The 14,125-nt window shown below is 53.4% G+C and overlaps 1 protein-coding gene across 5 annotated transcripts in view; it reads left to right on the top strand.

Moving 5' to 3' along the window:
- The first annotated feature begins 184 nt into the window (after nt 1-184).
- The window catches only part of Arap1 (ArfGAP with RhoGAP domain, ankyrin repeat and PH domain 1), a 62,806-nt gene continuing 48,865 nt past the window's right edge, over nt 185-14,125 (top strand). For 2 of the 5 annotated variants that reach the window (XM_047516414.1, XM_047516416.1), the window contains exons 1-2: nt 188-351; nt 13,765-13,849. The gene's annotated coding sequence lies outside the window, so the exon portion shown is untranslated. Of the gene's footprint in view, nt 352-12,909; nt 12,971-13,764; nt 13,850-14,125 lie in introns of those variants that run through there. The other 3 variants (XM_047516419.1, XM_047516418.1, XM_047516415.1) reach the window with 3 other exon arrangements.

Here is a 14,125-nt window from a genome sequence, read left to right as displayed (position 1 = left end):
GGAGACTCGGCTGGCCGTGTGCGGGGGGTGGGGGTGGAGGGGGAGGCAGACTTGGCCTCAGGAGACCAGAGGACTTGCCAGCAGCGAGAGGGGAGGAGAGAGACTCAGACCCACCGGTCCAGCAAGCAGGCCGGCCCGCGGACTCAAGGATCGCTACTGGGCTGGGGGCGGGGCGGGGCCGGGTCCCTGCCCCTTCCCCGCTCCCCCCTCCCCGGGGTGTCACGTGGGGCGGGCGGAAGCGCCCCGCGGGGTGGGCGCGACCGGCCGGCTGCCGCGAGTTGGCGGCGGCAGCTGGAGTCCGTGGCGGCCCCGGGACTTCGGGTCCCCGCATGGAGACTTCACTCAAAACAGGTCAGTGCTTCTGGCTTCCGGGGCCCCGGGTTCGCAGCCCCCTCTCAGGTGTGGTCTGCAGTTTCCCCATACCGCAGAAGGGAACGCCGAGGCCGCGCGGCCACCGGCGCTGGGCTCCCACTTTCCCGGGGTCATCTGGTCTGTTTTCCTGTCTGGCCGTGGGGGTGGGCGTCGCTACTAAGGATGAACTGTTGGGCCAGAGCGGGCAGACACCGAGCTTCCAGCCCTCAGTCCTTCAGCATGAAGGCACCCAGGCTCCGGAGCCAGCCCGCCCTCGGGAGTCTTGATTTTCCTATCTGTAAAATGAAAGCTCCCATCCCGCTGATTGCTGAGACCCCTAACCTTTCTGAAGGTCCTTATGACCCAGTGCCTTGGACCTGGGCCGGCTACTTCCGGTCTCAGCACCTTAATTCCCGGCCGGTAAATGGGGGCATGGCCTCCCAAGAGCCTACCTGGCCCAATTGCTGGAAAAAGGAGGGGTGTGTTCACTGAATGGGGTCAAGCCGGAAGTAGGTGGTTGGGCCTGTAGAGTGCAGGCTTGGGGACATGAGGTGGGTAATTGGTCCCAGGTCTCTAGGAGTGATTTTTGGTGCTGGGAAACTCCGATTGGGAGCCATCAAAGAAGGCTTCAACCACATGCACTCACCCCAATCTCATGTCCTAGGGACACTTCTCTGATCCTCTCTATGGGGGAGAGGGCTTCAGGGCATTGGAGGGATGTTTAGGAAAAGATTTGACTGCCTACAGTTTCAGGTTCCCAGACTGAGGCACCCATAATGCCTGTCCTTCAAGAGCCAAGAGCAATCAAGCTGGGGGAGACCTCCCAGCAAGATCATTACAGAGTAGAAGGAACCCAGCAGAGCCACGAAGACAGGTATAGACAGGTACAGGCCCAGGGAGCAGGAGATGACCGGAATGGGCCTTGGCAGGTCAGTGGCAGGTCACAGGCCTTCAGGTGAGGGCATAGCTGTGCAGAGGCAGGAACCTGGATAGTGTGCTTGAAAAATGGCAAGGAGATGGGTGTGGTTACCAGGGGTGTACACCCGGAGAGGTGTACACAAAACTCATCTTTCTGTTCCATGGGTCACTGGGGATTGTCTAGACCCTAGCCTGGGGACCCTACCTTCCCATTGGCCACTTGCTCACTGGAGTAGCGTAGGAGGGAAGTGTCCTAGGCAGATTGCTGATGACTGTAGTGTGTGTGGTGGAAGAGGGCAGAGGCTCCCAGGTCCCTGATTGCCCCCAGGCTTCATTTGGGCATTCAGTCTCCCCCCTCAGCCCCAGCCTTACCTTTCACCCCTTGGGCTCTAGTTATTTTTCTCCACACATTAAGAATCAGCCTTTTGTGCAGATTGCATGTCCTCCCCACACCTTCCAGAAGTTTTCTCTCTATCTATATCCCCATGTCCTTTGGGACTTCAGGTTTGAGAAGTGGGCTGCCCACTCCTTCCAGCCCAGCTTTTCAGTCCTCTGTAATGCACAGCTTAGGAAGGGTCTCCTTGGAGCTCTGTGGGATGGGGTCTTGCAGAACCGCAGGACTGACTGGGACCTGCAGCCAGGAGCCCCACTGCACCACCAAGCGCTCTCTAGCTCTTCAAGACCCTATGCTTTTCAGATCCTTCATTTCCCCATCTGAAGAATGGGGCGGTAAGCCCTGGCTTCATGCCCCAAAGAGAGGCTGGGCTGGGGCAAGAATATTGTCTATCTAAAAATAAATCCTGCCCCCAACATTGAGCATTCAATTCAGGAAAAATGGTCAGTTCAGAGGGGCTGCAGAGTACTGGGGCCAGTGGTGAACCAGGCCTAGGGCACTGACTGGAGGGAGGGGAGTCCCCATCACCCTCCTGGGCCTCTCCCCTTCCCACTCCACTCTCCTTTGGCTAAGCTCAAAGCAGCCGCCAATGCCCAAACAAGTGGCCTGTGTTCCCAGGGGAGGGGGAGGGGAAGCAGGCCCTGGGCTCCAGGCCCGTCTGTCCAGCGTCCAGTACTGACCCTGGCCCCCACCCCTCTCTCTGGGTCTTAACCCCTGGGGGCCTGGAGTGGACTCTGAGCTGCTTGAAGGCTGGTGCTTCTTGCCCACTAGCTGTCCCCTCCACCCTGCTTTAGTTTCCAAGGTTCTGTCATAACCAGAGGGGATGCAGTAGGGTATCAGTTGGAAATGGGGAAGAAAGTAGGGAAGAGGGGTTGGGGAGAGGCCCCCTATGGCAGATACAGCCATGGACACTTAGACACCACTTGGCTCAGAAACTTCTTTTGTAGATGAGGACACAGAGGTTAAGGACCCAGAGATCAGGCCGGATCACACAGGGAGCCTGGGGAGGGGGCCAGGAGGTAACAGGACCAAGTAGACTCCTAGTCTGAGGCAAAGGAAGGAGAGAGGGAAGCTTTCTCTGAGAATCCACCAGGTGCTGGAGGCTATCACTGCTTGAGAGGAGAATCAGAGAGGAAGACACTGAGCCTGAAAGAGCTGAGTACTTTCATCAGTGAGAACTATGTCAGCAAACGTGCTTATAGCGTTGTTGTAGGCATTTTCATGTCTGTGTGTATATAGATGCACATATACATGCACACATGCATATACACACTACTGGGATTGAACCCAGGGGTGTTTCACCACTGATCTACACCCCCAACCCTTTATTTATTTTTGGGGGTACCAGGGATTGAACTCAGTGGCACTCAACTGCTGAACCACATCTCCAGCCTTATTTTGTATTTTATTTAGAGATAGGGTCTCATTGAGTTGCTTAATGCCTCGCTTTTGCAGAAGCTGACTTTGAACTCACGGTCCTCCTGCCCCAACCTCCTGAACCACTGGGATTACAGGCATGTGCCTGGTTCTTTTAAAATTTTATTTTGAGGCAGGGTCTTGCTAAATTATCCAGTTTGGCCTCAAACTTGAGATCCTCCTCCATAGCCTCCCAAGTCACTGGGATTACAGGCGTGCACCACCACACCCAGCTACTTTTCTGTATATTAATCAATTTTATCCTGCCTACAACCAGAGAGGTTAGGTGCTGTTTTACAGATCAGGAAACCGAGGCAGAGTGAGGCTAAGTAACTGGCCCAAGATTATAGTGGATTAGGGGTAGAGGCAAGATCAGTACCCAGGCAGTTGTTTGCCTCCTTCAGCCTGATTTCCCCTCCTCTGTCATCTCCTCCTATCACCCCTGGAACTCAACCAGGGTCTTGTTCAGTGAGGGACTTTCCCCTGGGTGGTGGCCAAGGTAGCTTTGAGCAAAATGTGACCCCAATTAGGCAGCCCTGGTCCCTCCTTGAGGAGTAGCATCCATCCTTTGGGCAGCTCCTTGCACCCTGTCCTCCTGTCTCAGCCCCCTCCACAGCCCTGTGCGGAAGGAAGTTTCATGTTTTACTGAGGGGTTCTTCACTGAGAATGGCCACTTGGGTCTGAACAACGTAAGGTCAGAGGCTGCCCCTGATTCAACACTAGGCTCCTCCAGCTGTAGTCAGAGAAGACATCTTGTCCACTTATGCACGCACCTCTGGCCAGGCCCCCAGTCCTGTACCTTCCGACAGTGACTCTGGGGAGGACAGTCCTAGCTCAAAGAGGCAGATGATGCCAGGTGTCTGGGAGAGTCTGGGACTGCAGTACTTGATTCACCTTTGCAGTCTTCCTGTGCAATGTCTCTCATCCTTTAGGTGATAGTTTAGGAAGGAAAAACCTGTCTCCCATAATTAGTACATCTGGACAGATGCAGTGGTATATCTATGCGATCCCATCAACTTGAGAGACTGAGGCAGGAAGGTTGCAAGTTCGAGGCCAGCCTGAGTAAGTTAGCAAGACCCTGTCTCAAAATTGAAAAAATGCTGGGGCTGTAACTCAGTGGTAAAATAAAGTACCCCTGGGTTCAATCCCCATTTCCAAAAGGAAAAAAAAAAAAATTAGGACATTTGCCCTGCATCATTGGAACAGTCAGAGTGGTTGAGAGGGGATATGGAGTTAAGTGACCAGTTCAATAACATTGTGATTTAATCTGGTGGTAGTAAATTATTTAATCATAGTAATAATAGCAGTAGCTATTGTTGCTTGGAAGCTGTGCCAGGCAGTGTGCAAGAACTTTGTGTTTCCTCAACAGTAATCTGATGGGGTAAACATCACTCCCATTTTATAGATGAGGAAACTGAGTCCCAGAGAAGTTAAGTGATTTGCCCAGGATCATCTGTTACTTAGAGTAGCTGGGCATCTGAATTTCCTTTGCTTCAGTGAGAACCCTGAGCATAGGGAGACATTGCAGACACAGAAGAGCCAAACCTAGTCCCAGCCTGGGGAGTCCCAGTTGGAGTCACAGGCAGAGACTGGAAGGCTACCTGTTCAGGTGATGTGCTAGTGCCCAGCTGTGGAGCCAGGATCCCAGCAAGGTTTCCTGTTTGCAGACTGAATTAATTTCTTTTGAGTCTGGAGTCCCCAGGAACCCAGGACACCTCCTAGAGTGCTGATTTCTGCTCTTGTCCTGTCCGGTCCACCCTGGCTTTTGGTAATACAGTGGTTCCCCCTGACCCTAGTTTTCTGATGAAGAGACTGAGGTCAGTAGAAGGTAAGTGACTTATCAGCAGTGAGCTGAGAAAAGAGAGGGTTGGGGCAGGAACTCAAGTGGGGGGCTCTGAGGTGCACTCCTCCTTCCTGCCTGGGGCCTGGTTGGACCCCCTGAAGTCCTGAGCTTCCTCAGACACTTCCCACATTGCATTGTAAAATAGAGGCCAGTCTTTTTCCCTGACCAAACCAGAACCAGTTCCTCCTAAGTTGCCTGGGATCTGCCACAGTGTAGGGTGTCAGTGACTGATTAAGCAATCCTTGGAAAAATTCCTTGAGCCAAGAGACCAAGATGTGGAGCCCACCCGATCAGGAATGTGATTCTGAGGACCAGAGGGGTCTAGGGAGGGCATAGGATCAGAATCCTCCATGGAGGGATATGGCAGAATCTTCCTTGTCATTGTCTTCATTTTGTGAGGGCCAAGATAAAGGCAAGAGGGTGAGACCTCTTATGACCACTCTTGTCATCATCCCAGGCCAGGGACAAGGGACCACTCCTGGGATCTTAGCTGCCCAGAGGCCCTAGAGGATTCTGGCCTGACCTGTCCCTAGCTTCTCTGACCAGGCCTGTGTGGGAGCTACTGATGGGAGCATTAGCAGGGCTGAGCTGCCACTGCATGTTGGTTTCCAGGTGTGTGGGTCTCCCCAACCAGCTTCCCTCCTGGTCCACTTCTGTGTATCCCTTACTCTCCTCTCACCACAACACGAGGGGCCTGGAGTCTGCCTGTAGTCAGGCCTGGAGTTAGGAACTCAGGGTTTATCCGTGGCTTCTTGCTGAGTTGGAGGCCTTTGGCAGACCACTGTTCTTCAATAGTTCAACTTCCCTGAGCTTCAGGGAGGGTCAGGGTAAAGTGGCCCCAGGTGTGGATAGTGCAAGACAGAAACCAACCAAACTGGACAGGGGGGAGGTGAAAGTAGGAGGGGGAGAGGAGGGCTTCTTTCTCCTCTCTGCCCCCTCCCTCTCTCCACACTGGCTGCCAGGATGTTAAGATTCTGACACTCCAGTCATCAGAGATTCAGGGATTCTAGAGTTTGCTATCCCCGTCATTCCCAACTTCTGAATTTCTAAAAGTCCAAGTTCTAAGAGTCTGCAAAACTTGGAGTTGAGGTGGGTCACCCTGAGTTGAGGCTGAGCCCTGTGCTACTCTGTAGCCAATCTGGTGCCTAACCAAGGCTCAGAGAGTTTTGCAGGCTGCTGGGTGGGTCAGAAGCCCCCCTGGCCTCCAGCCTAGCTCATGTGCTTTCTGCACCCATCACCCCCAACATGCACACCCTGCTGCCTCCCTTTCCAGAAATCTGAGGAGCAAGCTGCAGGGATAGGGTGGAAGCAGAAGAGACAGCTGTCTTGGTGGTCGGAAGAAAGGTGGTCCCTCTGCATTCACTGGGAGTAGTGGGGCTATCCTACAGACACCAGGGTCAGGTTGAAGGGAGACCCAGGGAGAGGGCGGTGACTGGCTGGGTCACAGAGCAAAGTTAGCTTCACACTGTGGACATAAAAGCCAGCATGAGAGGTGGCTCAGCAGACCCAGGTCAGACCTTGAAGGGTCAGAATCAGGCTTGAGGACACTTACTAAGAGAGATGGTGAGTGAAGATCTGAGTCAGGGAGCCCCAAGGGCTCCCTGCCTTGGGGTGCAGGAGCCTAGGCCTTGGTTGAGGGCGTTTGGGTGCTTCAGGATGTCTACCTCAGCTCTTTCTAGTGCTGTCTGGTCCTGCACTCAAAGGGCCCTAGGCATAGGAGTGTTTCCTGGGGGACTCCCTGGCTGGGTGAGCTTTCTGGGGCATGCTTCTTAGCCCCTTCCTGGGACACTTCCCTCTGGTGGGGACTCTGAGGTGGGCTCAGCAGTGGATGTCCTAGTGGTTAGGGTGGGTAGAGCCCAGCCTTGCACCCCTTGAGGGGTGAGTTGGGTGAGGCTTTCACCCTCTTGAGCCTTGGTCCTTTGATCTCTTTAGTGGTGACCTCTAGCTGGCTGCTGTGTGCTTTTGCAGCTAAAATGCAATTTGTTCCCAAAGGCCACTGTGGGCTTGGTGGGGAGAGAGGAACCTTCTCCTCCAGGGTCAGGACAGAGAACTGATGTTATTTCCAAATGACAAGACAGCTTGGGGTGGAGTGTCCCTTGCTTGGTGAAGGTGTATCAGAGTGTCAGCTGAAGTTCTACCTCCCTGCTCAGGCTGGGGCTGCTCCTCCCGCTTCTGCCTTTTTCCTCAGCTCTATAGATGGACATGCTAAGCCTAGGGAGTCCGAAGATCCAGGGAGTATCTGTTCCAGGAACTGAATCAGGACACTGACCTGCCTCTACTCCTGGTGGCCTGAAAACCCACATTTCTCAGTGCCAAACTGGCCTAACCCACTTGGAGGGGCAGGATTTGCTCCAGTATCTCCAAAGTCATCTGAGGACCTCCTCCCCACCAGTTATTCCAAGCTCAGACCTGGGTCCTGTTCCTGACTTGCTGTGTGGCCCTGGTTAGGCTTTTGCCCTCTCTGGGACTCACTTTTCCTTCTGGAAATGGGGAGGATTGGAAGAGGTGGTACTTAATGTGGGAAGAGTGGATGGTCGGGGCTTACAGAGTGCAGCGAGAAGGCAAGGCTGGATGCAGCAGGAGGAGGGAGCTATAGCTGGTGGGCACCAGCAGAATGGGGGTGTGGTACTAGGAGGCCAGAGGCTGGACTCTAGTCACACTTGGGATGCTGACTTGCAGGCTGACCTGGGCTACTTACTTTTCATGTCTAAAACTGGGGAGTATCCAATTGATTGAACAGCTATTCAGTCAATAGCTGTTCATTGTGTGCCACCTTTGGGACATGGAAATCAGACCATGGTCCTACCAGTTGGGAGTAGCAGACAGTATGTGACAAATATAATCATACTGACCATGGCGTGATCAGAGCTGTGACCTTGGGAGTCAGACTGCTTCCTGAAGCAGGTGGCACTTGAGCTGATTGACAGGGTAAGGTAGAGAAAGTTCTAGACGGATGGAGTGGTTGTAAGCAAAGGCCTGGTGGGGAAGTGCTGCTATTGGCAGTGGAGGAAATGAGGCCAGAGATGAGGGGCAAGAGGCAGAAGCCAGTGGGTGGGGACTTGCTGAACCCCACTGGTGTTGGAGAGCCATGGAAGGTTAGGCAGGCAGGGGAGAGGCAGCACCTGCCTAGAGGGTGGTGGTTGGTTTCAGAGACTCCTGGGAGCCTGTGGTAGTTCTGACCTGTTTTGGGGAATGGTTGAGTGATGCATGGGGGGCCTGAGAGTCAGCACTTCCCCTGTGTGTGTGGGGCTCCCCAGAAGTGTTTACTGGGCCAGCCCAACAGGAAGTGGCTGGGGTAGCCTCAGAGGTCAAAAGAAGGGATAAGCCCAACCACAGAAGGTTCTAAGGAACCTCAGAGTCAAATCTTTGACTCTTATCTCTCCAGTCTGAATTTTGACATAGATCTTGACCATCTTACCTTCTCCCACCTATCTCACCAGGGTGAGCTGGGATCAGACCTAAACAGGATGCCTTCCAGGTCCAGCCTTCTGCAGCCCCTGCCCAGCTCTTTCCACCTCTGTTTGTGTGCCCAACCCCTGCTGCCTGCTGCCCACAGCAGCTCAGGAGGCTTCCTGGGGAAGGATATGAGGCAGAGGAGGAGGGGGCTCAGGAGGGTGAGGAGCAAAGGCTGAAAATACTGACAGATGTCACATATTGAGTGCCTGCTCCAAGCCAGGCCTTTGTAGGTTTCTGTCAGTATATTTCACACATAGTTATTGAGCATATTTTGGAACACTGCTCCTGCTCCTGGGGATACAGCTGTGCATAAAACAAGGCCTGTGCCTCCCAGCTGAGGAGATTGACATTAACGAATAAATTATATAAAGTGGTGTCTGATGGTGATAAATGGGATGCTGAATAATAACAGGATGAGGAGAGAGACTTTTAGTGGTGCTTTTATAGGTCCATTGGTCAGGGAAGGTCTAGCATTTGTGAAGGTGCCTGAAAAAGTGTGGGAAGGGTCTGTGCCGATGTCTGTCCAAGAGCATTCTAGGCTGAGGGAGCTCCAGCGCCCAGCCTGAGGCAGGAGCCCGTGCAGTGTGTGGTGTTGGAATAGCATCCAGAGCAAGCAAGTAGGGCAGATCATGCAGGGCCAGGAGGCCATGTGCCAGCTGGGCTCTTACTCTGAGGGAGTGAGAGCTGGTCAGCTGTGGGATCTGTTTTGAAGGCTTATATTTATTCCTCCCCAGCCTTCAAGACAAAGCTATCATGATTCCATCACGCAGGCGTGTAAACCGAGGCTCAGAGAAGTTATGTGAATTCCTCTGTCCTGCCTGTCTGTTGCTGTGTGCTCTGTCCTAGAAACACTCTGCTGCCTACTGTGGCTTCCTCTTGCCTGGACAGTAATGATGAGCATCTTAGGTTGACCTTCCTTCTTAGCCTACACTTGATCTCTCTCTCCTACCTGCCTTCCCTGTGTCTTCCCTGGGCCCTACCTGTCTCTGTGTTGTCCCTTCTGAGGAGATGGGATGGAGAGAGGATCCAGGAAATCTTTGGTTCAGATTCTGGCCCCGTGTGGCCTTGAACCTCTCTGAGACTGTTTACTCATCTGTAAAGTGGTCTAAAACCACCTGCTTTCTTGATGTGTGTGGTATGGTAGGTGTGGGTACAGTACCTGGCAGATGATTGCCATTGCATAGTGTGGCCTTGTGGTGCTCTGATCAGGGAAGGCTGACCAGGGGAGCAGGTTAGGATGCCCCATTGTGGCCTGCTGGACAGGTCTTCAAGAGGAAGGCTGAGTTAAGGAGTCCTTTTGTTTTGTCTGGCTGTGTAGTGGGGAAAGTTGAGGTGAGGTGACAACAGCAAATTAGAGACCAAAGCCTGTGGGGATAGTCCCCATCTCCCTCCTCCCTTCCAGCCCCAGCCCCTTCCCTTGCCAATCTGGTCACCCCACCCCACCAACACAGCAGCTTCCCTTTCAGGTGGCAGCAGTAAGGGGCCAGCTTATATTCTGGCTTCTCCATTCCAGGGGCCACCTAGAGAGGGGCAGGTCTGGGTCCCTGTTCCCCTGGGCCACAGATCTGGGGTGCAGAGGAACCCACCAAGTCCTTCCTGAGCAAGCAGGAGCCTCAGGTTTCTGGTCAGTTTTTCTCTCCACTGTCAATGCTATACTTGCCTGAGGCCACTCCAGTGTATGCCAAGGGGCCTGGCAAAAGGAACAGTAGTGACCCTCATTCTGTCTGCTCCTGCCACCTGTGATTCTGTGTTGAGCCCTGTTTTCCCATCCTCCTGCTGTCAGCTGTCTTCCTGTTTCTGTTTCTGCCTCGTTTACACGCCCCTCCTGTCTCCCTGGGGGTAGCGGTCACAGTGGAGGATTTCCTGGAGTCACCCTGTGGCACCTCAGGCCTGCTTCTGCCCAGCACAACCCTCTGTGCTGTGGGAGGTGCCCTGAGAAGTTCCGAACCCTAGAAACTGTGTCGGTGACGGAGGGGCATGGAGCCAGGCCAGTGCCCAGTTGTGGTTTTGGCAGGAGCGCCCCTGGTCTGCAGGTGTGGGGCTGGTGGGTCACAGGTGGGAAGGACCTGAGCTGACCCTTAAGGATGAGGGGGTGGGGCGGAGAAGGTGGATGTGGGTTAGGGCAGGAGCTTTACCTTGTGTCAGGTTTGCCCCCTGGACTTGAGATAGGCTGGCTGTGGGAGGGAAAGGCAGGAGAATGGGACAAGGACTCGGGGTCCAGGCAAGCTGAAAGGCCAAGGACTGGAGGTGTAGTTCAGTGGCGGGCACTCACCACAGGCCCTGGGTTTCATCCTTAGCACTGCAAAAATAAACCAGCAGAGAGGCCTGTTATAAAAGGTCACAGAAAGGTTTGTGTCAAAACATACCAAGGAGGGAAGTTCCGGGAGGGAAGGGAGTGGTCCTGAGTGACCCACTGGGGAAGGGTACGTGACAGGACCAGAGAGGGGCTGTATGTGGCAGGCTTTTTCGAGGCCTAAAACCAAACCCTTTTACTTTTAGCTTCATTTTTTTTTTTTTTTTCTGCAAGGGAGGGACTTGAAAGTCACACCTTGCTCTCTATCTGACCCTCTTCTGGGGTGGAACTGAGCCACGAAGGGGACCAAGGGCGAGTAGCAGGACAGGGGTGGGGTCAGATGCTATCTGGAGTGGGCCTCAGTGCATTTCTGGTTTGGAAGTCAGAGGCTACACTCTGCCTCTGGCCTCTGGTGCCTGGGGGAGTCTAGGGGACCTTATTTGATTAGCTGTGTGTGAGGCTCTCAGGAGGGTGAGGTGGGGAGGGGCTGTGGGTCTCCATCTCTCATTCTCCAGTCTGGATGACGCAGCATATCAGCAATTTCCTTTTTAGTTCTCTTAGTACTCTATGCATGCTATATTTAAAATGAAGCTACTTTATAATGATAGTATTAGGGAACAAACTGCAAGAAATTCATTGACAGTTACTTAAAATACATTTCTCTTTTTTCCTTCTGATTATAAAAGTGATACACAGGTGTAAAAACTTCAAACAATCTAGACATCCAACTTGTAGAAAATCTTTCAAGACAGGGGTGAGAGTTCATATTAGGCATGAAATTAGGACCTGGGCAGTCTGCTGTCCCTTAGTCTTTAGGATCTCTTGGTCATTAATAACACTGTGGTATATCATTTTATTAGGGTGATGCTGGTGGGGCTGCCACAAGAAGGTGGTTAAAATATCATGTTTCCCTGACACACCCTTGAGGAGGATTGCAGACTCAAAACCAGCCTCAGCAATTTAGTGAGACTTTAAGCAACTTAGCAAGATCTTGTCTCAAAGTAAAAAAGGCTGGGGTTGTGGCTCAGTGGTTGAGTGCCCCTAGATTCAATCCCTTGGTACCAAAATAAATAAATAAGTAAATAAGATAACATTATTAAAATAAAAAAAATCATGTCTCTCATCCATACTCTGTGGATGTGTGTGTGTTGTGCACTGTCAAAGGGTACTAGGGGGATGGGTGGAGGTGAGAGCCAGAGAAGGAGGACCAAAACCCAGCCTGTCCTTTGCTTGCTGAACTGCATGCTCTGGTGTGGGCTTCCTGGAGGAAGAGCCATCTCTGTCTCATTTGTTTAAGGGCCCCACCTGGGTTGACAGCTCTTCTTTCAGAGCAGGAGGCCCATGAGCAGGTGAGTTTGGTGTGGGATGGCAGGTAGTGGTGTCTTGGGTACTACAGGCAGAAGTCCAACAGGCAGTGGGTGTCTGGTCTGGAATGATGCAGAGGGACATGGCAGAAGGTGGGGTGAGGCCATCATTGGTGTCCGGGGTAACCGAAAACCTTGGGATGCTGAGGGTCCCATCCCAATTCTGGCTGTAAGCCTAGCACCGTGGGCTGTTTTGGTTAGGACTGGACAAGGCCTTGGGACTGGGTACAGGAAGTGACTGCCTTAGCAGTGGAGAAGTGAGCAGAAGATGAGCAAGTGTAGCCTCTAGTGTACATGTGGTGACATGTCACGGTTGTCTGGGTGCTGGGCAGGGACTGAACTTTCCATTTTGTGGAGAGGGAAACCAAGGCTTAGAACATCACATGACTTGCCCAGAGCTTCAGACAAGAAGTGGTGGAGCTGGGACTGGAGTCTTCTTACCCTGCATACTGGGTAGGGGTGCCTGAACTCTGAAGCCCAGGAACTTGCCCACGGACCATCAGCTTCCTGTGCTTCAGGGACCCCAGAAGACAAGCCATACCACAGACGGGGCAGGACCCTCCTGGTGCTCGGAAGGATTAACAAGTCAGAGACATGGGCAGGAGCAGGGCAGGAGATCTGGTGTGTCTTCTTGGGACTTGTAAGCAGTGGCCATGTCTCCCTGAAAAACAGAAAACAGGCTTTTTGGCCAAGGGCCAGTCAGCTACTCACTTGGGGGCTGCACTTGCTGCCTTGTGGGGTTGGTGGTGGTCCTGAGAGAGCTGGTGTTTGCAGGGGCGGGGGTCACTTCTGCACCCTCCGGACTGGGAACCCAACCCCCACCTAGTTCCTCATATCTACAGGAAGTGTCTCCAAGGCTTGCCTGCGTTAGCCTGGGCTAGTGGAGTCCTGAGCGCCCAAGCGGGTGGCAGATACCCAGGAGGGTGACCCTGCCCGTAGGTATCACCTGGTGACTGGGCCCAGGGAGGGGTAGAAGGTGGGGACTGGGGTATGTTGGGGCTCTGGGGCAGTGTGCACAGTGGGATTGTTGGTGGGGAGCCGGAGGCCTGAAGGCTGTATGGTGTGGTGTGGTGGGGTGGGTGGCTCTGCTGTGTGGCTGTCAGGTGGGTGGGAGGTATGTGCCCTTGAGGCAGTGTGGAGTATGGGTTTGTGGTGCTGGTGGGGTGTGGTTTGTAGACCCAGGTGACTGTGTATGTTCTTAGTTCCTGTGTAGAAAGCTCTGAGGGGTTTCTTGAGGTCTGTTTACCCAGGTTCCTATCCACCTGCCTGTGCTGGGAGCCCTGGGGCCTGGGACCTGGGACCTGGGGCAAGAGGTGGGTTGTGCAGAGGAGGAGGAGGTGGGTAAGCAAGGCCTTCCTCTCTGGTTCCCTGCAGGGCTGCTAGGTCTTTCCTTGAACCCCTATAATGGCGCTCTGTGTAGAGGGGGCACTGGGGATGCAGAGTGGGTGCTGGGGAGGTGTCCTGGCCCAGAGGACTCCAGAGCGGAGTGTGGAAGGAGTTAGGACATTTAAGGCTGCCCTGACCAGGGCTGACTCATTCATGCAAAGCAGAATGCAAAGAGGCTCAGGGATGCCTCAGAGAGGGACACAACCACATGGATCAGCAGCCTGCTGTAGCTTTTCTGGGTGTCCTCTGTTCCTGTCTTGCTGAACTCTCCCAGCTTAGGATTTTCTAGGTTCTTTCCTATCCCTGGCCCTCTCACATTCAGTTTTTCCTTTGCCTGGAACAGGATCCCTCAGGAAGACTCCCTGACTCTACTAGACAGAGGCAGCCACATCCTCTGAAGGCCCTGTGGGCTCCAGCAAGTGACCTGGGTAAGTTTCCACCACAGTGTGAAATGGGGTAAAAATCCCAGGTCTTGGAATGGTTGGTTATAAGGATGAGTGAGATGAAGGCGGGAGTTTGCAGGGGCTGGGCACACGGTGGGCACTTAGGAAATGCAAGAAGCTGAAGTATGGTTGTCATGCTTACTAGGCTGCTGAAATGGTGCTACCAGTCAGTGGTGGGTAGAAGTGCCTAGAGGGAGATGCCAGGCTGGGACAGAGATGGGGCTCTGAAATTTAAACTCTGCTTTTGATGTTGAAATGGTG

The sequence above is a fragment of the Sciurus carolinensis genome, chromosome 11, assembly GCF_902686445.1.
Source record: "Sciurus carolinensis chromosome 11, mSciCar1.2, whole genome shotgun sequence".
In the NCBI taxonomy this organism is placed as follows: domain Eukaryota; kingdom Metazoa; phylum Chordata; class Mammalia; order Rodentia; family Sciuridae; genus Sciurus; species Sciurus carolinensis.
The sequence above is the reverse complement of the archived record's forward strand: the minus strand, read 5'-3'. Positions and strand labels throughout refer to the sequence as shown.